At 42.7% G+C, this 24,144-nt stretch overlaps 1 long non-coding RNA gene across 1 annotated transcript; it reads right to left on the reverse strand.

The window, feature by feature from the left end:
* Positions 1-1,888: 1,888 nt before the first annotated feature.
* Positions 1,889-22,801, reverse strand: LOC137258506 (uncharacterized). Its single transcript, XR_010954632.1, has 3 exons — positions 22,687-22,801; positions 2,360-3,341; positions 1,889-2,039 (listed from the first exon to the last, which is right to left on the reverse strand). It is a non-coding gene; the product is annotated as an uncharacterized lncRNA (long non-coding RNA).
* Positions 22,802-24,144: the final 1,343 nt, after the last annotated feature.

A 24,144-nucleotide genomic window follows, 5' to 3' on the forward strand; every position in this document is an offset into this window, starting at 1 on the left:
GTATGTCAATCCATCTTTCATTTCAACTCTCTACAACCATTTTAGTCTACACATATATTTCCTTGTATATATTTCATACATACATACATACATATGTATTTCTAACCCTTATTGTGTCTAAATCTTGGAGTCAACATCCACTTTAAATAAAGCTGAGAATTTTTGCCATGAGAAAATATATAGAAAGTATTCCTTGTGCTTCCAAAAAGACTAAGAAAGAAAATGTTTACTAAGAAACAGAGGTAACAAGAATGAACTGAACAAAATGCAAATCTTGAATCAAACTTGACACGCGTTTGAAATAAGGCAGTCGCCGTAATAATGCATATCACACTCAAACCTAGCAGCACTATTGTTATTGTTTTCACTCTTCCACTTTGAACATTTACAAGACCGCTTGACAAATCATTATATTGTGCACAGGTTTGCAGTGACATTGATACTACCAATAAAGATTTTCTGTCAAAAGCCCTGCGTAATTATGCGCAATGATATTCGTATAATTCCAGACAGACAAAAAAGCCCTTTACAGTCACTCCCGGTGAAGGAGAAAATCACACGAAGGGACGCCCATGTCAGGCTAATGCAGCCCTCTCAGGTAAAGCTATATCTTTGATGATGCTTAATTTCCATAATCTCTATTATTCGATCTGTGCACTCGCATGACCGCCTAGACGATGTACACGTGCTTTTGGCGCATGTGCAACAGGTTTGTGTCAGGAGTACAAGACCTGCACAGTCAAGCATGCTCGTGAGCTGATACTGCAGTCGGTAACAGTTGCACTCTCGGTCAATGTTGTCTTACTGTCGGCAGATGCAGGCTTGTGATTCATTTATTATACTCATAAAACGATAAATCACTACGAGCTGTGTTATTTATCACAATATGGCGTTACTATATGTACCGATATTAAATGGTATGTGAACAGAAAATAAATGAGCCATAAAGCATTGTTGTTGATCAGTTGATGCGAGTTTCACACATAAAAATGAGTATTAGTATTTGATAAGAATAAGGTGTACATTGAGTACATTAGAACGTCCTAAACTGACAGCATCTTGGTAAACGAAGTCGATAACACAGTCAATTTGAAGAGATGATCCATAGATACACCACTTACAGAGAATTACGTACACACTTAAAACCAGCCAGTGTTGCATGTATGAAGTTCATGTAACATTAGTTTTGGTCTCTAGAGTCTAAAATGAACAATTTCCAATACTATAATCCATTTTTCCAATACCTTTATGTAAATACACCTTGGTGAAAGCAATCAAAGAGGGATAAATATAGGTCCTCACTCAAAGTTCCATTGATAGTCAACGTCAGGGAACTATCAGTCTAGATTGTCCAAAATACATTCCACAGAGGGCAATAGGCAAAACAATTTATAATTTATCACTAAAATCGCGTCCTTCATATGGTTGTTTTATAGTTTTACTCGTAACTTTGTATTATTTAGGTAAACACTTGACTTGTCTTTGCGTGTATCTGTACCGCGTGTTACCATATGGTGAGTATTGGCTTAGACGTAAAAGGCAACACCACGGTGAAAATTACACGACTGAGTGAGTTTAGTTTTACGCCGCACTCAGCAATATTCCAGCTATATGGCGGAATAAGCCTAGTAAATAATCGAGCATGGATCAGACAATCCAGTGATTAACAGCATGAGCATCAATCTGTGCAACTGGGGAAAATTATATGGACTGGTCACTGAAACTCACTGAAAGAAAGCATTTCCGGCGTCCCCGGTAGCAATATTTACAAACACGCAAGGGTATGGTGCCGACCTTGCAAAGCAGGCAAAATATAGGAAGGTTTTCGTTTTTCCATTTTTATAGAGTGCATAAGTGAATGAATGAATGAGTTTCGTTTTATGCCGTTTATTAATATTTTTAACAATATTCCAACAACATCACGACGGGGACATCAGAAATGAGCTTCACACATGGGCTTGTAGCCATGTGGAGAATAAACCCGGGTCTTCTAGGGGATGAGCGGATGCATTAACCACTCGGCTACCCCACTGTCCGATCTAAACAGAAACACAGTAGAAGTTAAATGTGGATGAGGATGAGTTTTAGTAAGCGCGAATGTAGAGTTGTGATATCTGGGAGTTGGGGGGTTGGGGGTGGAGGTGGGGTTACTTCCTAACCCTAGTCTTCCTTGTTTGTACAGTTGACGCTGAGAGAGTATTTTTTTTATTTAAAACATGCCCTAGAAATCTTAAGAGAGAGAAAAAGTTGCCTTCAACTTTAGAGGATGTTCCAATATTTTTAGTTAGAAAACTGCCCATAAATTAACCCTTTCCTAAAATGCGTACATTTGTTTACAATAAATAAATAATTTGTTTACTTTCTATATGGATGTTTGTACCGTGTCTCCCGGCCGACAGGTGCGCTGTAGATCAAAGTTCCAGGTGCGTACTCGATATGACTTGAACACATTCTGGGTAATCCGACCATCTTTCATTCTCCACTCACCTGTCGTGTCGTTACAACCTAGGAAATAACTGAAATATATCTTCGACAGAAAAAAAACGTTGCTTCCGTTTTAAATCAAGTGAATACAGGCTTTTAAGACGTGAAAGATCGTTCAAGTGCTACTTCCTGGTAAAATCGTTACTTTCAGGTTTCTCGAGAATATGAGTAGACTTGTGTGTTCTCATATACAACTGAAACGAGATTGTTGTAGTAGAACATGGCTCTCATTCAGATCCCGTCGACTTTTCCTGTTACCTACGAAGTGATTCCGACACTAGTTGGAGTATAGGTCTGGTCGCTGATGTCACCGGGAACATATAAAAGAGGGCTTATATTGGGATTAATAGAAACAGATGAGTTGTACAAATTGATATTGTATCATCTTGTGAGAGTCTGCAATGTTTTCGGCAATGTGAAAGTCACATGAATGTGTGAAACTAGCTAATCTTGTTCCAAAATGGATTACTCCCAATGCTGGTCGAGATTTCATCTGAGGTTGTGAGTTGCCACATGGGTTGGTTTCTTTATCGATTTTACCCGAAACTGTTGATTTTGATGTGATTTCTAACAAGGATTAGAAAGGCATCGCCACAACGCAACAGAAATCACCTTCCACTTGATATTGTGCAGCAAAAATCCACATTACTTTCAGAAATTGGCAATCTGAATTAGTTTCAAGATCAAATTACTACGTCACGTCTTGACTCTACGACACAGAAGTCTTCTGTTGCCAGGCGTCTGAATGTTGGTCTGAGCAAGATATCATGGCTTGCAGCTCGTTGCACTGCACCCCAAGATCGGTACATCCGGATAGGATAGCTGCGTGATCGCACTGCCACAGCAGCCAAGGGTACCTGGAACAGGTTGAAAGATATTGGTCTGAGAGCTAAGAAACGCGACGTCGGGGTCGTGCTACGTCGTCACCCACGGTGCTCGGCGTCTCCGTCATCTAAAAGTATCCACTTGGTTGTATAAACATTACCTTCTTCTAAACTGGTGTAAAATGTCATGCACTAATGTCTATTTGTTTGATGCGTTCCATACTCAGTTGTCATGTCCTGTGCAGCCAGTTAAAATAGACTTTAAGACACTCACCATAACCATCACATACATGTGCTTAATACAGGGGCCATTTTTCGTTTTCGGGTATATCATAGAGTGTTGTAATGAATCTCTGTCAACTGAAAAATACCATTGCCATCCTTGAGATATCTAATCACTGTCGATGACCACTAGAGCGAGTTAATTGGGTAGACATGTTTGTGTGTGTTATGTTTGTTTGTTTGTTTGTTTGTTGTTTAACGTCGGTCTCGGCAATATTCCAGGTTTACGGGCAGTCTGGGCCAGACAATACACAATCCAGAGATTAACATCATGAGTATCGATTTATCGATCTCGCAACTGGCATACGGTCACATGTGGTAACCAATCAGCGAACATTTGCACCCGATCCCGTTAGGCAACTAAAAGGCCAATTCTAATCGATTCTAGCCCGGGAAAGCCACATTTATGAAATACAAAGCTGAAACGATCTCGCTCAATCGACAATTGGTATATTTCAAACGTGGTATTCACCTTCCTAAACGAATATATCTCGGTTTTGTCCGGCTAAAGGGGCCTACAAATTAAGGAGGTACTACGGTTATGTCGCTATCATTAACATGGCAGCTGAAGCCATTAAGCTTTGTCTTTCTCTGACTTCCTCTGTCTGTCTTTCTCTCTGTGCATATGTACGTGTATATGTGTGTCTGTGTGTGTCTTTGTGTGTGTCTGTGCTGGCTTTTCTCAGGATGAGATGCGGTGTTTAAGAATGCTCCACTTCGACTCCGACAAGGTCAGATAATGTTTTGCCCCAGCGCGCGTAATAACCATTTTACCCATCAGCTGCTTACGCTCTCACACGAACTTTTTCGATTCATCACAGGAGGTCGAAGGCTTCATCTGGGGAGAACGACAGGTTCGAGGATCAATGCATGGGGTAACGGGACACCGTCTCACTTACTTGAGGGCTACATAATCGCTCGGTAAGCTGTCCCCACCCCCCTTAGACAACAGCTGTGGGTGAAGGTCGTCAGCAGGAGGGAGGTCTAACACGACACGCCCTCCTCCACCAACACAAACGTCGTTAGCTACTCCGGTCACAGCTACCGTAAGTTGTGTTGACCTCTCGTTATGGGTTCACGTGGTTTAAATTGTTTTCCATTTTCTTCAAAATGGATTGTCAGCAGGCGCTATACCTATTTGAAGTGGTCTCCAATTGAAGAATATTCACAACACAGAGTGATAAAATGTTCCTCGTCAAATAAGTACAAAATATGTCTAATATATTTCAAATTGTTTCAAAGCGTTTTGCGTAAAATATGTCTGAATTATTTTCAAATTGAAGTTCAGAGTCAATGCATTTTAAAGTGGCTTCCGACGTGTACCAGTCACGCACTGATACAAAACATGATTTCTGACATGCTTCACGAAAACATCACGAACCGGTCGTGGTTCATGCACAGGTATTTGTTTTTACAACGGACCCGTTGGCAGCAGAAAATCGTTAATTTCTTGTAAACGTTTTGCACACTGTGGACCTACATCACAGTTTACTCACTATTTTGGCGTAAAAAACACACACACACGCACGCACGCGCACGCACACGCACACGCACACGCACACGCACACACACCACTCATTCACTCACACAATCACTCACTCCTTCACCACTGGCTCACAAAATCACTCACTCACTCGCCACTAATCAATCAATGACTCACTCAGTGACTCACCCTCACAACGACCCATCTCTGAAACTGAATAATACTGACAGACAAAAATAACTATATAAGTAATTCGAAAACGAGCCTTCTGGTAATGTGATAAATGAGCAAAAACAAAAGAATTTGTTTGTTTTTAGAACGTGTTGTGATCTTATTGTACTTAGTAGGGTAACGAAATATGTGAAAAAGATATAATTACATGTATAAACCTAACATGACAATATAGGTTTGTTCCCAGAAAAGGCAACCTGAGCAATATTAACATACTTGGTCAAGTCGACCTGTTAGGCAGCCCACCAAATTCCCAGGTAGCACCGCTTTAGCTGTATTTTATGTAGTTCTAGTCAGTCTCACAGTCCCTGAACCACATTATTTTCCCTACTGCCGAGCCCTCTCTGCAATGTAGTCTGTCTCACAGTCCCTGAACCACATTATGTCCCGTACTGCCTAGCCCTCTCTGCAACGTAGTCTGTCTCACAGTCCCTGAACCACATTATGTCCCCTACTGCCGAGCCCTCTCTGCAATGTAGTCTGTCTCACAGTCCCTGAACCACATTATTTTCCCTACTGCCTAGCCCTCCCTGCAATGTAGTCTGTCTCACAGTCCCTGAACCACATTATGTCCCCTACTGCCTAGCCCTCTCTGCAATGTAGTCTGTCTCACAGTCCCTGAACCACATCATGTCCCCTACTGCCGAGCCCTCTCTGCAATGTAGTCTGTCTCACAGTCCCTGAACCACATTATGTCCCCTACTGCCGAGCCCTCTCTGCAATGTAGCCTGTCTCACAGTCCCTGAACCACATTATGTCCCCTACTTTCCGAGCCCTCTCTGCAATGTAGCCTGTCTCACAGTCCCTGAACCACATTATGTCCCCTACTGCCGAGCCCTCTCTGCAATGTAGTCTGTCTCACAGTCCCTGAACCACATTATGTCCCCTACTGCCGAGCCCTCCCTGCAATGCAGTCTGTCTCACAGTCCCTGAACCACATTATGTCCCCTACTGCCTAGCCCTCTCTGCAATGTAGTCTGTCTCACAGTCCCTGAACCACATTATATCCCCTACTGCCTAGCCCTCCCTGCAATGTAGTCTGTCTCACAGTCCCTGAACCACATTATGTCCCCAACTGCCTAGACCTCCCTGCAATGTAGTCTGTCCCACAGTCCCTGAACCACATTATGTCCCCTACTGCCTAGCCCTCTCTGCAATGTAGTCTGTCTCACAGTCCCTGAACCACATTATGTCCCCTACTTTCCGAGCCCTTTCTGCAATGTAGCCTGTCTCACAGTCCCTGAACCACATTATGTCCCCTACTGCATAGCCCTCCCTGCAATGTAGCCTGTCTCACAGTCCCTGAACCACATTATGTCCCCTACTGCCTAGCCCTCCCTGCAATGTAGTCTGTCTCACAGTCCCTGAACCACATTATGTCCCCTACTGCCTAGCCCTCTCTGCAATGTAGTCTGTCTCACAGTCCCTGAACCACATTATATCCCCTACTGCCTAGCCCTCCCTGCAATGTAGTCTGTCTCACAGTCCCTGAACCACATTATGTCCCCAACTGCCTAGCCCTCTCTGCAATGTAGTCTGTCTTACAGCCCCTGAACCACATTATATCCCCTACTGCCGAGCCCTCTCTGCAATGTAGTCTGTCTCACAGTCCCTGAACCACATTATGTCCCCAACTGCCTAGCCTTCTCTGCAATGTAGTCTGTCCCACAGTCCCTGAACCACATTATGTCCCCTACTGCCTAGCCCTCTCTGCAATGTAGTCTGTCCCACAGTCCCTGAACCACATTATGTCCCCTACTGCCTAGCCCTGTCTGCAATGCTAAAGTTGTGAATAAAGCAAGTCTAGATTCCCTCACGTTCAGGTTCTGAATCTCTGGTCTCCCTGTTGCTCCTTTTTAATTTACATAGGTTGGTTTGTTACTATCAAAATTGCATACATTCGCATTAGTCTAATGTGGTTCGTGCACTGCCACAGCCGCCATCCTCCAAACAACTACTATCACATGTAATGGTAAATATCATCTGACTTTGAAGCAAGGAAGCATATAGGTATCAACTAAACATGTTCCACGTGGACAAAGTCTATGATGAAGTCGTGCTATGTCATAATCATGAGAACACGTTAGTTCAAATATGGCGTCTCGCAAAGTTCAAATATGGCGTCTCGCAAAGTTCAAATATGGCGTCTCGCAAAGTTCAAATATGGCGTCTCGCCGCTATGCTCCATGGGACTGAAGTGAGCTGAGTGCTAGATCCAGCCTGCCAATGGAGTTGATTTCCGAAGATCCCGGCAGAGTTAACGGCGAGTTATTTGTATGGTAATTAGGACAAACAAGTTCAAATTACCCACGGTGAAAAGGGGCATTGACCCAGATGATGGAGATTCGTATCAACGCAACGTGATTACACTTGTAACGGAGTATCTCATATGCCAGCATCCCTCTCATCAGGGTCGAGCTTTGCTGATAAATCATATCAGTAGTTTATTGATGAGGTAACAATGGGGATGGTGTGGGGGAAGGGAAAAGAGGGGCATTGCAGTGTCATTTAATGGAGATCTCATCAAATCCATAGCCTGTTTCTATATGTTTTACTCTAAACCGTCAGTTTGTTCATTTGGTTTTAAGAACAGCTGGAGCTCCTCCTGATACCAGGGATAATCTACAACATAGAGTTTCCCTGCTGATACTCATTGCAGCATCGAACCTGCACTCCAGGGCCTCCTTTCACAAAGCGCTAAGGTGATCGTAAGTCACTAAGGTAACCTTTGTGCAATGGTTAAGAATGTGAGTTAAGGTCAACCTTAGTAAAGGTTGCTTCGTGAAAGAAGCCTTGAAAATTCAACAAATCCCTGATGTTTTCATATTGTAAATATGACATATGATTGTAACTTCTGGGAAGGGGCGTTCCTAAGATGGATAACTTCTATTCCATTTTCCCTTTTCCATGTTCAAATAAAATATGTTTAAAACAAAGGATACCCTGGTGTTTAATTTTCATAACGTTTGAGGCATAGCATAACAAGTCCGGTGAGTTCAAAATGCGGTATATAATTTAAACGATATTTGATTAAGTTTACTACGTTCAAAGCCTCAATTTATGTCTCACGATATATCCTTGTGTTCATTCAGATCACCACTGTATATCACATATCTGGAACGGGTGTCACAGATGGGACAGTACCCTTCACATTGTGGTGAATACCCGGTACAGCGATTATTAGATCGTGTTTCATAAATGCACACATGAATCAATGAACAATTGAGTAAGCCTTTAGCAGAGATTTGTCATGTTTGTTGATTAAAGCTTTACGTTTTTATTCCTGGTATTTTGTCTTACTTGCACTATCGGAAATTTCGTGTAGCTTTCACATAATATCTTAAAGGTTTAGATGTCATTTGTAATTTCAAACGCTCAAGATGTATCTGAAAAGTGTGTCCTATTGTTTGATAACATACAGACGGAATTTGGATATAGTTATTACCCCTGAATTCATGTACACGCTTAGATCTACTTAAACTAATTATATCAGTTAAACGAAACGCTGTATCTGTGAACAGTTACACCCTTTTACGTAGTGCCGGACCTGTCAGGATACGGTTCGAATAGGTGTCGATCATCCCGTGCTTGTCGTAAGAGGCGACTTACAGAATCGGTTGGTCAGGCTAGCTGACATCGTTGATTCTTACCATTTCATGTCATTCTCGTAGATCGATGTTCCTTCATATTTTACATGTAGCGTTAAAGAGCAAACAAATAAACAAAATATGTAATTGTTTAAAGTTCACAAATGCTATCATGCACGTTTCTATATGACGTTCAGTGCCCATTGTTTTGTTGTTTGTTTGTTTTTCACTTTTTACATTTTTAAAAGAACTTTCCGCTGAAAATGATTTAGTGCATCAGAAGCGAATAAACTAACACATCGTCTAAACGATCAATCATATTCACATTTGCTCTTATTAAATATCAACAAAAACGCTTAAACGATTTTAACTAAAACGATTGGGTAATGGATTTGTCCTGTTTGAAATTTGTTTTGTGTGTTATCACACATGTCGCCCTTAACGCTGTCCGAAAACACTCTTTATAGCCCGCCTTACGTTGGAACAAATCATATTATTTGGAATATAATGGTAATTTGATTTGAGCTGCCGCTGCGTCACTGATCAATGACAACTTGATTGACAGGTCGTATGGACCATGCCTTGCTGTAATAATCACATTTCGCTGAGAGCGCAGTTGAAGTGCAGTCGGGTGGCAAAGAATCAGTTGAGAACCAACGTGTTGATAAAATTACATTTCTTCCCCCAACTCCAATCAGATCAGATGTAAAAAAATACAAAACGCACATTATAAATCTCTTCTTTATCTTGGGTTTCCATTTATAAACAGAGTGTGTCAAAACAGTAGCTAAAGATACATGCCTTTCCAGCGGTTCAAAAATCAGTATAAGATTTTCTCTAAGTCAATACCATCTGTGAGGCTGTGAGCGTTTACACTCATATCATACAATGAAGACTTTTGACAATCTGTTTGAAAGAGTGCCTAAAAGATGTAAATTTGTTATGATGATCTAATTGTCATTTCATATTATTCATGTTTTCTTTCGATAAAATATTTGTGCCTTTGTTGGAGGCAGCTTGGGCATCCATTCTTCCAGAAAAGTGACAAATTTATTTTCTCATGCAATGTTTTTTTTAAAAATCTATAATTTTAATTTTTGTGCGGTACGTTATCTATATGTTAATTTGGGGATATTTTCGCAGATTATTTACGATCACATTGATTTGTCGTTGTTTCGATTGAAAACTTACGGTTTGCCTGAATTTAATCTTATCGAGTTATGAATGTGACATGACAACCGTCAGATTTATTCCATAATATGGACAGTTTATAGATACTCAGTATGTTGAAAAAAGCGGAAGTCTGTCCAAAACAAGATGCTTGTATATGTTCATATCAGCATCATACGTGAGTTATTTTATGGAGAAGCAAAGTGAATGCCGTCACACACACACACACACACACACACACACACACACACACACACACACACACACACACACACACACACACACACACACACACACACACACACACACACACACACACACACACACACACACACACACACACACACACACACACACACACACACACACACACACACACACACACACACACACACACACACACACACACACACACACACACCAGAATCTATGTACAAACAATCACCCCATCCCCCACAGGTATTTATTGTATAATCTTGCAACGGACCCGTTGGTAGCAACTTGTAAACGGTTTGATCACCGTTGACCTACATCACTGTTTACTCTCTATTTTAGCGTAAGACACACACACACAAATACACACACACTCGCACACTCGCACACACGCACACACAGACAGACATAGACAGACACACAGACACATACACACAGAGACAGACACATACACACATAGAGACACACACAAACGCACGCACACACACACACACACACACACACACACCAGAATCTATGTACAAACAATCACACACACCCCTCACCCCCCAGTAGTGTAGTGTTATAGGATATCGTTTATTCAAAGTTTAAGCGCACACATTAAGCACGCACCCTTTTTCACCGACTGACTGACTCACTCGCGCAATCTATGAAAGAGTATGTTTTAGCGCATCTTTTAGCAATATGGCACCAGAAAAGGCTTCACACTTTGCACCCATATGGGGAATCGAACCGAGGTCTTCGTCGGGACAAGCGAGGGCCTTAGCCACTAAGCTACCCCACCGCCAGCCTATGCGTTTCCCTTATTCACTATCACATACTAACGGCACAATGTGTTCAAGAAACAATGAACACGAAAATGAAATAGTCATCCCAGTATACTACATGTCACATTAAAGGACACGATTTGATATATGCTCGTTCCTTACTTTTTGACCGAATTTTGAAAATCGTTTTCAAGGTAAACCTGCATTTGCACGAGTAAAATTAATATTGAGCCCCAGTCGACAATACTTGTCAACAGAATCGAGACCATGGTGAGTTAGTAAATACACTGGTATATGTGCATAAGACCTGTGGACAACCTGTTGTGGATTTCACTTGTCAGTCAACACCGGCCACGGTATTGATCATGTGCTTGATGACGTCACAGGGGTTCAGCAGCTTGCATCCACTAACAAAACCCCCTTTATCCCTACCCAATAAGTCAGGTATAGCCCAAGGCCTGAATAACTCAGTTATATGCACATATTTCCTATTTTAGAAAAAAATCCATACTAGTTTGTAGACTCGAGGTTTAAAAACAATTTACGCTTTTTGATCAATATATTTGCACTGTTGTAAGTTTACCCATTGTTTTATAACACCATCTACTAAAGCATTTCGCCTGGTGTCTTGTGTAAATTTACACAACGACAAATACACACCTGCTGCTTGTGATTTGCAGATAGCACTTGCCTGGTCACCCCGTGTTAATGATTTACTATATACATACGATAGTAGGGAGAGAAAATTGACTGATCAACTTGCACAGCCGAGTTTCAATAACGTAGTTTACGTCAATACACCTGTTAGATTAAAAATATGACAGTATCGTGAGTAACTCAAGTGGCAAAATATTTTCACCAAAGTTACACGGATACGGAACGCTAATTGCCCCAAATGTCGTAAAATCCATTATACATTGCTAGTGTTTTACTTCAGTAACAATATCTTAACCTTACACACCTTTGTATAAGTAGATCGCACTCAATACCTTCCCTTTTCGTCTCAAGAGAGAGAAGTTGTTACAACTTTATCACACCATGCGTCCCTCACCACACACCACACATATTCAACCCCTTCACACCCTACACACCCCTCGCATTAAACAACCTTCCCTCACCGCACATCTCACATTCAACTCTCTCCATCACCACATACCCTCACATTCAACCCTCTCCCTCACCACACACTCTTCACACCAACCTCTCTCTCACCACACACTCATCACACTACCCCCTCTCTCACCACACACTCTTCACACTAACCCTCTCTCTCACCACACACTCATCACATTACCCCTCTCTCACCACACACTCTTCACACCAACCTCTCTCTCACCACACACTCATCACACTACCCCCTCTCTCACCACATACTCTTCACACTAACCCCTCTCTCACCACATACTCATCACATTACCCCTCTCTCACCACACTCTTCACACCAACCCCTCTCTCACCACACGCTCTTCACACCAACCTCTCTCTCACCACACACTCATCACACTACCCCCTCTCTCACCACACACTCTTCACACCAACCCCTCTCTCACCACACACTCTTCACACCAACCCTCTCTCACCACACACTCTTCACACCAATCACACTAACCCCTCTCTCACCACACACTCAGCACAATATCCCCCTCCCTCACATTCAACCCTCTCCCTCACCACACTCTCATCACATTCAGCCATCTCACTCACTACTCACCCTCACATTCAACCCACTCCCTCACCACACACTTCACATTCAACATCTTCCCCCACTTCATGTGACTATTAGATATATCCCGGACAGTGGCTAAAGTAGTATATGTATATATAGGCATCGCCTACCATTAACTAATGCTGTTGTAGAGTTTGTGCGCCACGACGAATCATACGCAAACCAATTCTGCTATCTGAGTAATGTACTCAAGGTGTTATAGACCTATTGGCTTTCAAGTGATTCTTATGCGTTTTTGTACACCCAGATTTGTAACTAAATGAGTAAATGGGATTTTTATTGATTAAGATACGCAAATACGCGCCTTATCTGGAGCTCTGCCTTCCTCATCAAACACCACTCACATTCAACTACCTCCCCCACCACTCACCCCTCAAATTCAACCCAGTCCCTAGGTAACCAAACACACCTCGCATGCAACCCCACCCTCACCAAACACCCCTCACATTCAACAACCTCCCTTACCACACGCCCCACACATTCAACCACTTCCCTTACCACACACCATCACATTCAACCCCTTCCCTCACCACACACCCTCACATTCAACCCCATCTCTCACAAATCACTCCCCATACTCACCACGCACCCTCACATTCCACCCTCACATTCAACCCTCCACTCACCACACAACCTTACATTCAACAGTCTTACCCACCACACACCACCCTCACATTCAACCCACCCCATCACCACACACACCTCACATTCAACCCCTTCCCTCACCACACACCTCATATTCAACCCCTTCCCTCACCACACACCTCATATTCAACCCCTTCCCTCACCACACACACCTCACATTCAACCCCTTCCCTCACCACACACCTCACATTCAACCCCTTCCCTCACCACACACCTCACATTCAACCCCTTCCCTCACCACACTCCCTCACATTCAACCCCTTCCCTCACCACACTCCCTCACATTCAACCCCTTTCCCCACCACACACCTCATATTCAACCCCTTCCCTCACCACACACACCTCACATTCAACCCCTTCCCTCACCACACACCTCACATTCAACCCCTTCCCTCACCACACACCTCACATTCAACCCCTTCCCTCACCACACACCTCACATTCAACCCCTTCCATCACCACACACCTCACATTCAACCCCTTCCATCACCACACACCTCACATTCAACCCCTTCCCTCACCACACACCCTCATATTCACCCCCTTCACTCCCGGGTCTCTCTTCATTCAACCCTCTCTTTAACCACACACTCCTCACGTTCAACCACCTCCCTCAACACTCACCCATCAATCACACCTCAAATTTGAACTACTTCAATAGCCTTGAACAATGTCAAACCTGAAAATATGTTTTATTATGAATTATCCAATCGTAATTGGTTCAAAGAGCGACAACTGATTAGCCTCAAAGAGGCTGTCCACAGTCAGGTGGCCACTTGCATGAAAGACATGTCCTAACACACAAGTTAAGCTGAAAAGCTTCCTCATCTGTTATCCCTGCCCACATGTTACTGGAGATGGAGAAGTAAGTGGCAAATATATTCAAATACACTCACAACATCGATTACATCTCGCGATGGTTATTAATACTAGACAACACGTGTTCCCCAACAATTACACGGGCAGAATAAACTCGATTGATGCTGATATAGACTTGTGGCGACAAATGCCACGGGAATATTGAGTCTATTGAGATCATTTAATAGAATATTTTCTGAATCACTTCCTAAGATTTCACGGAAAATTCGATATATAAGAAACGTCTTGTGGCGTTTTATAGTCTCCCCTGTCCAACAATGAGGCGTCGCGCCCCAGGTTCAAGCGTATTTTATACATGTACCATATCGATATTGTGCTTAGATTTATGGGGAATATGATGGCGTATTGAGTTTACAAGTGGTTTAAGTATGTGGGTATGTTTTCGACCTTACGATGGTCGTAAGCCTATATTGACGTATTTGTCATCACCTTAGAGCTAAGATCGCTTTGTGATGCTGGCCCCTTGACCAGGGCAGTGGTGAGGATGCTTCCATTACATATATGCTGTTCAGGCGTCACGAAAGTGGGCTTCTCTGTCACATGTGCGGATTAGAACGTGGGACGAGTTGTTTACCCGCTAGTGGCCGCTACAGACACGGCCACCTACGGCAATAGACAATCACAGTTTGTCCTGAAACGACTCGCTTCGAAAAACTGTAATATTGGTGATACGGCCTAAAACAGCATTTGCTCAATTCAAGCTGACTTTAGGCGTCATGTTTGATATCTATGCGAGATACTACTCAAAAACACTAACGTTTGGGACGCGTACTCTCTGGACTTCAGCGTCCTTTTTCTGTTCTTTCAAAGGTCGGCAGGGTAGTCTAATGGTTATACCGTTCGCTCGTTACGCCGAAGACCCTAGTTCGACTCTCCACATGGGTACAGTCTGAAACGCATTTCGTTTTAGTTACATTGTTGGAATACTGCTTAAAGCGGCGTAAAACTAAAAACTCATTCCTGCTCCTTGAACGGAGTTATGGTTTTTCTTTGTTCAGAATAGGAGTGAAACTTTGGCCAAAATGGAGCAGTATTTGGAAACATTAATTTGCCACTAAACCGCAGTCTATTGCATTATCACTAATAACAACAAGCTGTGGAAGGAAAATGACATTTTCGATTTTGTGACCGTACTGAATATTATACGAGCGCTTCATGCGTTTCCAACACTTGGAGATGGAAATATTTTCTATTTTCTTTAAATACCAGGGTGTGGTGTGACACCCCTCTTGGGTATATAAATGAGGAACGTGATTTACTATTAATCACTTGTTCGATCAGTTACTGGTATGAAGTGGCGTAGCCAACAACTGTTTTGGTTATATAACACTGCTTCTGTTGATAGTCAGTAAGAAGTTCATAAAAGTGTGCCTTGGCAATAATCAGTTGCCAGGAATGTACTATGTAATGTAAGCAGTGACGTGGCAGATACTATACTTCGATCTGCGCAATTGGGAACCAATCACATGTGTCAACCAAGTCAGCGAGTCTGACCAGCCTCCTGCAACAAGTAGAGTCGCCTGTTATGGCAAACATGGGTTCCTGAAGGCCTATTCTACCCCGGACCTTCACGGGTCTCATGACGGGAGACACCAGAAATGGGCTTCACATTGTACGCTCGTGGGGATCGAACCCGACTTTTCTCATGACAAGCAAACCATTTAACCACAAGGCCACCCCGCCACCCCTCCTTGTCATGATTTGTGAACTTAGTGAACTTAACATTTATAGAATTCCTTTGATGATTCAGACAGGGTTGTTTTTCTATTGGATTCTTTTGTATGTAGATGTCTGTGTTCTATTGTTTCAGATGAGAAGTCGACACATAACAGGTCATGAGGCTCTCTCGCTGTACTTGATTCCAACAATTAACATATATTTCAGAGAAGCTTGATTTTAATGAGAACTGTTCGGAACAGTTTTTAGTATCGTCTTCATAATTTTCACTTAGATTTGGAATTGGAGGATTGATATCATACGCCTGGTACCTTGCCGTTTTCGAACTCATATAATAATATTCTGACCAGGACATCAAGGTGTGAATGAGTGTGTACACGGTTAAAGACCATGAGAAGAGTTATCTGAGAAGGGGAGTAACTCGCCATAGGTTCAGTGCGCGCCTTAGACAACGTCTACAGTTTTTCAGTAAAATCACGTTGTGACGGCTTATTGTTGGGGCAAAGGCATGGTCCTGCAAATCCATCTTATAAGGTACGTAATTCTTCTCGTCTTAGTCCAGGTGACCTAGACTAACAGCGCTCTCTTGGATATATATATACATCAGGGTCTGTACGACAGACTACAGGTGACCATACACTGGTACCAGGTGGTTTATGTGTATTTGACAATTTGACAATTTAAATATGTTCACATAAATAACACACATAAATGTGAAAACTTTCAAACCACTTTCACCATTACGTATAACCAGCAATGCCACAAACATCATAATCACCTGACCTACAGCGGGGTCAATGAAACGTACGTACGATACCTTGAACAAGCTTCTCTGAGAGACGTGGGATGTGTGCACGACATATGGCTGAAATTTAGACATGAGAGCCTTTTAGTAACAGTCACTTCTATTACGCATTTAAACCCATATACACTCCACACAAACCCTCACGTAGTCCACTTAACTCCACCCAACCTCACCCAGGTGCCGTCAAATCAACCCCAGCCAATCCCATATGCTCTCCAATTGACTCCATCAACCCGACATGCCCTCCAGTCACACCACATGCATTCCAATCGACCCCCCCCCCCAATCCCACATGCATTTCACCCCACTCCCTCCCTCAAAGCAAACTCAACAAAATGCAACCACTATACGCTCTCCACTGAGTCTCACCCATGCCTACTTATGCTCCCCTCATCCCCGTATGCTCTCGACCAGTGAGGATCTGGGTTGGAATTCACCTGCAGTAGCCCATGCTTTCCAGATGAGATGAATAAAGGGACCCACAAATGGTCGTATCCCAGTTGCGTAGATCGATGCTCATGCTGTTGATCACTGGACTGTATTGTCCAGACTCGATTATTTGCAGACTGCCTTCATATAGCTTGAATAATGCTGAGTGTGGCGTTAAACAACAACCAACCAACCGCAGACGGTCGTTCCTCCTCCTAGCATTTTCACAATAACACTCAGACCTCAACCTCACTCTTTCAAAAGCTCCTCTATGGAAATTGTTGCATCACACAAATCGAACCCAGGTCTTCGGCGTGACAAACCAATGCTTTAACCTCTAGGCTATCCCACCGCCACATACAGCTAGTAATTTATTATGAAACCGACATTAGTCCGGGCTATAGACTAACATATAGTCTCTGAAATGAGCAACTTGACAGAAAAACAAACAGTTAGTAAATTATAATCCTATGATATAATTAAAAGGAGCCCAGGCACTTTGTTCCCTGGGGTAATCTAGAGTTGCTACATTCATGAGACTTGGATGGGTTTACGTGTATGTGCTTCTTTCAGGGCCTTTATGACAGTCCATCCAGACTAGTAAGACAGCAACGCACTCTGTAGAGGTGCAGAGACCTTCGGCACAGCGCTGTTGACCTTTCTCCACACCTCACCTGAACATGGCCTCTCTAACCCCACCAAGTGTGGGAATCTAGATCAAGGATAAACTGTATGAATGCATTGTGCCCTGAACCAACAGAAACCACCCAAATAACGTAGATCTTAGTCGCCTACCGTCTTACATACCGACAATACACGAAAAGATGGATGGTTTCATTGGATGGCCGAGATCACAGTGAATAGCTCGTGACTGGATGCTGCCATTCCTCCTAAAGCTGAACTTACATTTCTAAAGCTGGCTTCCTAAAGGTGGCTGGCTGTGAGATGAAGGGTGTGAGTGACAGGCTGAGTGAAGAGCGGGGTATGGAGGAGTGAGTAGAAGGGTGGTAAGCGGGTGGAAGACTGATTGTATGAGTGTTGAGTAGGTGAAACGGAAAATGAATAGATACGTGGGATAGTCAATGAGTTAGTGTAGTGTAAGTGAGTGAGTGAGATAACGGGGTGGTGAATGAGTTAGTTGGATGATAAGTATGTGGGTGTGTGAGATAACGGAGTGGTGAATGAACTGGTGGTGGTGGAAGTAAGTGAGATAACGTGGTGGTGAATGGGTTAGTGGGAGGTGAGGTGAGTGAATGAGTGAGATAACGGGGTGGTGAATGAGTTAGTGGGAGGGTAAGTGAGTGAGTGAGTGAGTGAGATAACGGGGTAGTGAATGAGCTGGTGGTAGTGGAAGTAAGTGGGTGAGTGAGATAACGGGGTAGTGAATGAGTTGGTAGGATGACGAATACGTGAGTGAGATAGCGGGATGCTAACTGGGTAATTGGACATCAAGTCCTTCTTTGAGAAACCACATGAACATCTGATTATCACACTTCACACATACCTTTCTTTGTAAGTAAGTATGGGTATGTTTGAAGACATTAACAACGATCAAGCAGGTAGAAAACTGGCATTCATTTGGACTATGCAGTCTCAAAAACATTAGTACTTGTATTACTTGTATTAGTATTAAACACGTACTGCATACATAGTTCAGTGTTTTGTCATTTATCATTGGTATGCCTGATTGACAAGTAGGGACAAGAAGCTCTATGGGATTGGCTGACCTAGGGACCGATACGTTCGCTAATGGCAAAGTGATGTCTTGATCCAGCCTGGTAAAGGTCCCCATCCTACAACTGTCCAACATCATCAACCACGGAAACAGCATCTACAACAACGACAATCATTATCATCACGACATTTGTGGTATTGCAAAAGTCGCTTTTTCAAACAGTGACATAAACGTTTGTCCAGACAATTACTGACCTATTACAACCCAGAAAGAAACCGAAAACAAATTACTGACAGAAATTACTTCCACCTGATATCAGTGCAAACATGCGTATACGTGCAAACATGAAAGCGTCAGTACACAAGCTAAAGCGCCTCACAACAGAGTGCTTTGAAATCTAAGTGAAGCATTGCAAGACTGTCAAAAAACAACATTTCGGCTGTGTTTGTCTTTGTACTGTGTACATATTCACAAACCCGTCTAGCAACATATTTAGGTTGGTACATTGTTGGTGTCCTCTGTTCTGTCTCAAAAGCCTGGAGTCTTTCTCTAGGTGACGGGAGCAGTATTCGTGTACCCAAACCCAGCGTGCAAGGTTCAATGATGTACATAATGTCTATAGAACCTCTATACAAAATAATATCCAGTGTTTACTGTCCTAGGAAATAAATACGGTTTGTTTTAAGGGGAACATAGTGAAACCTACAGGAATGCATTACTGACAGTCCACGCTGTTGACACCAGGTGTTCATTTACACGTAGATTAGGTCTTCAACAAATCTTTGCTTGTCGTGAGAGGCGACTAACGGGATCGGGTGGTCAGGCTTGCTGACTTGGTTGACACATGTCATCGTATCCCAGTTGCTTCGATTGATGTTTTGATGACTGGATTGTCTGGTCCAGATTTGATTATTTACAGAGACGCTACCCACCCCCCTCCAACTGACTTCATCATAAGGATATAACTGATTCTAATGTTTTCACTATTCCTACATGATGCCAAGAGCTTCAGCCTAATACTGGATGGTCACACTAGTAGCGGCTCCCAATGTATTGTAAACAGTGCCAGCTTGAATATCCTGACACAATGTTTGTGAAAGATCAAAGTCGGGGTGTCCTTAAATCAAGCAATCCAAATCTCTAGCTGTTGATTATGACGGGAATACATTCAATACCATTCTGAACATATTTTGTATGATATTATCTGAGGACATACCATGAACAGGGACCAAATGACATATCGTTTTCATTTTGAGTGGTCATGTTACAAATGTTATATATACTCATATCTCGTGAATCACATTATACACATATGTGAAACTTTGGATATGGCTTTGCTCATGCTGCTGGTCACTGGATTGTCCGGTTCAGACTGGATTATACGACTGTGACACACAGACGGAATATTGCTGCGTGAAGCGATAAACAACAAGCCAACCAAACCAAAATAACACGGAGACACGTTAAAGCTTGGTCGAGGTATGTTTTCATGTTTGAAACGACAAAGCAGCCACAGCGTCCTTTGCAATACATAACACCCGCAACCAACGGTCGCCCCAATCAGTTTGCTTTTATCGTCATTTCCAGGCAAAATATTTAGCTTGTCGTCACATCTTTCCTCATTCCCTACCAAAACATTCTGTCTCCGTCCTCATTTCACAACTTCACAACCCAACCCGTTGATGCTGATGACGTCACCATACGGTCAGCGGATGGAGCATGCGCACGTGATCGTCATCTTACGAGTTGGCCACTCTTGGTATTCCTGTTCTTGGACTATCAGATGTCTGGCCAGTCTGACTGAAGCAGTAAATAGTCAGATGATGACCTGCCTTGTACAGCCGAACGTTGTGGCAATATGGCTGTTCGAAGCCATCTGTCACTTACCAATGGCTCATTCTCGTTCCGTTCTTGACATTTTGAAGTGTACATTTAACGGATATACCACTAACAATCTCAAGGACGGTGCTGTATGCTTAAAGTACATAACATGTACATGCGATTCAGCATAATGATGATTATATAATATCCCACGCACAACGCTGTAAAAGATATCAATGGTGTTTTGGCGATACGTATTCAGTGGTTGTGACTTGTGAGTCACTGTCAAAACACGTTTGAGAATATTTGTCTGGGTCTTTTCATCTTTTTCAGTTTTTTAATATTTTCCCATAACACCATGTGTGTACTTTCTTTTTCACTTCAGTATAGAAAGTTTCCCTACTGAATGTGCTTTGACAACCTTCCTACAATACACCATATCTTCCTCTTCAGTGGAGAAGCGTCACACATGTTTTGGGCCTGACCTTATATCGCCTACACCTCATGTTTTGTACTGGGTGTTTACACTAGGGGCCGATACCAGTAGGACACCCTGACCCACGGTGTTCTTGAGGTGGCAATGATAGGGATATCTTTATATGAGGAAAGAAATGCATTATACAACTTAAAGAAACGCCAATGGAAGTTTTCGATGCGTGTTTACATACCCCAAGTCTCAGATTTGGGAGATGTCGGAAAAAAGCTCTCACACAGCAGACGATCCGTCAGACGGTATTGTGTTAACAAATCTCATGGCGGGTGTATTGTTCGTGTTTTCATGTGGTAAAAGCAGTGAACTGAACGTGGGTTTAGTTGTACAATAACAAGTGTTTGAAGGAACACTGAACAGACAATTTTACAGAGCTGATGTGTGTTCAGACGCTAGTCCTAATCGCAGAATTTTATTGCAAAAGGATGTATGTCAAAAAATAACTTAACACATTTCAATGTTGGAGAATTCACGTGAAATTAAAAGTTTGAAATAATTGCATAACACGCATTTAGAATTCACCCTAAATACTTTTATCCATTTTACTTAATTTAAACCTCTGTTCATTTTTTGTAATTTATGAACCCGTGAAGATACGGGTAAGAATTGATCTTCAGCAACCCCAGCTTGTCGTAAGAGACAACTAACAGTGTAGTGTGGTCAGGCTCGCTGACTTGGTTGGCACATCTCATCGTATCTCAGTTGCGTAGATTGATACTCACGCTGTTGATCACTAGATTGTCTGGTCCAGATTCGATCATTTAAAGATCGGAGCCATAAAGCTAGAATATTACTGAGTGCTGCGTAAAACTAAACTCACTGACTGACTCACTCTTAAATCATGCACGTAGTTGCTGACATATACAAATTACACATATGTAACAAAACAGCCGCGCCGAAATACGTAACGAATCACACATGCCTCTAGTAATGTTTAGGATCGACAGCTCAGTATTGCATATCTGTAATGCTAAAAAGAAAATGTTTTGTATTGCATGACAGCATCCTCTGTTTATTATGTTTGGGTTACATTAACGTGGTATCGATGCCAGATTAACACAGTTAGTCTAAATAACAACAGATGGTACTGAAGGTCAGAGCTCCTGACTCTATCAACAGCTCCAACCGAGTTGCCAGGCCCGTCGGCACGATGTTTGCGGTGAGTTTATACAAGACTTTTATATACTGCTGGATGTAGGTGAATAGGAGTAAAAGTGAAGGTCAAGTAAGAGCTTCCTCAACTAAATGTCTGACATTTCCGATTTTCTATCTGAAATATTTTATGATTCGGGGATGGGGTGATAGGTGACCTTGTTGTCTAAGAGTTGTTTCTCTTGCATGCACTAGGACCCTCATCGAAAATAAGATTACTTAATAGAGGCACGGATTTAAGGCACAATTTCACCCACTTTCGGCAATATTTTAGCATTTATTATATATATTGGGACATATGCACTCACTTTAGCTGTCTATTGATCCAATAAAAGCGTTAACATACCTTACAACTTGCCTGAAATCCATAGTTGAAACTTCGAGGCGAACAGCTTCCAAACAATGAACACCTATCATAGGTGGACTGTAAACAATTGCTCCGTACATCCCGAAAATGCCGCACGCGGTGTTGTCGGTGTTTGCCGAACTGGTTCAATTACAAGCTGCGCGTACGTTATTTCACCAGACATTAGTGACAGCTTGTCTAGGACGGAGTTCTGTCTCCAAAGGAAGTGTAGGATATTCGTAAAGAGTGCTCCAAGGGACACAACCCTTTGCGGTAGAGGGCGCGGGATTACGAACTGAATATTGTATCTAAAGGACAGGTTAATTCGGCTTCAAGTTCACCACAGCATCCTCCACAACATCTGTAGTGCCTGAACAATTTCTGGTCAAACTGTGAGGAGCCGCTTACGTGAGGCTGGTATTCGTCCCAGAAGACCTTTGTGAGGACCTGTCCTTACACGTCAACATCGGCAACAACGCAGACAGTTTTGTCGCCAACATTTCCCATGGCCATTGCAAAGATGGAGAAATATTATCTTCAGTGATTAGTCACGTTACATACGTCCCGACGGAAGAGCACGTGAATGTCGTCGTCATAACGAACGCTATGCTGCAAACTGTGTACAGGAAGTGAACAGATTTGGTGGTACAATGTCATGGTTTGGGCTTGCATCCCGTACAGTGGCAGGACAGATCTCATTCAGGTACAGGGTAATTTGACAGCTCGGTGTTACCGTGATGAAATCATCAGACCTCATGTTCTTCCTTTCGTGAAGCGCCAGAACGTCATTTTTCAGCATGATAACGCTCGGCCGCATACAGCAAAAATAACCAGGGATTTCCTTGTCCAGAACAACGTTCAGATTCTTGACTGACCCTCACGATCACCGGATCGTAACCTTATTCAACATTAGTGGGACGAACTGGATCGTCGTGTGCGACAGCGTGACCCTCAGCCACATGTAGACGTTTCCTGCTCTGTGGCTTTGAGGGAAGAGTACCAACTTATTCCCAGACACTTCATCCGGAATCTGGTCCAGTCTATGGGACGCCGATGCCAAGCAAACATTGATGCTAATGGTGGCCACCCAAGATACTGACTGCTCTGCGACTTTGACCTTGGAACACTTGTCATTTGTGACATCCAGTTTCTTGCACCAATGGACCGTTAACGTTCATTCAGGCTTTCTTCAAGATTCAAGACTGGCCTGTAATACCGACCTTAAGTGTATAAATAATGATGACAAATTTCAGCTATGCTTTTCTTTTCTTATTAGTATAAATCTGATTGCTGATAGCATTCATGAGAGAATTCTTGTTTTGCCGGTCTAAGAAACGTGACAGGTATGTTTCTGAACACTCACTTACTCTTATTTCCTCTCGCGGTCTGTTTCATACCCTGTCTGTCTCTCCTTCTCCCCCACCACCACCCCCTCACATACAAATACACATACACCCT

The sequence above is a fragment of the Haliotis asinina genome, chromosome 12 (genome assembly GCF_037392515.1).
Source record: "Haliotis asinina isolate JCU_RB_2024 chromosome 12, JCU_Hal_asi_v2, whole genome shotgun sequence".
Taxonomy (NCBI): domain Eukaryota; kingdom Metazoa; phylum Mollusca; class Gastropoda; order Lepetellida; family Haliotidae; genus Haliotis; species Haliotis asinina.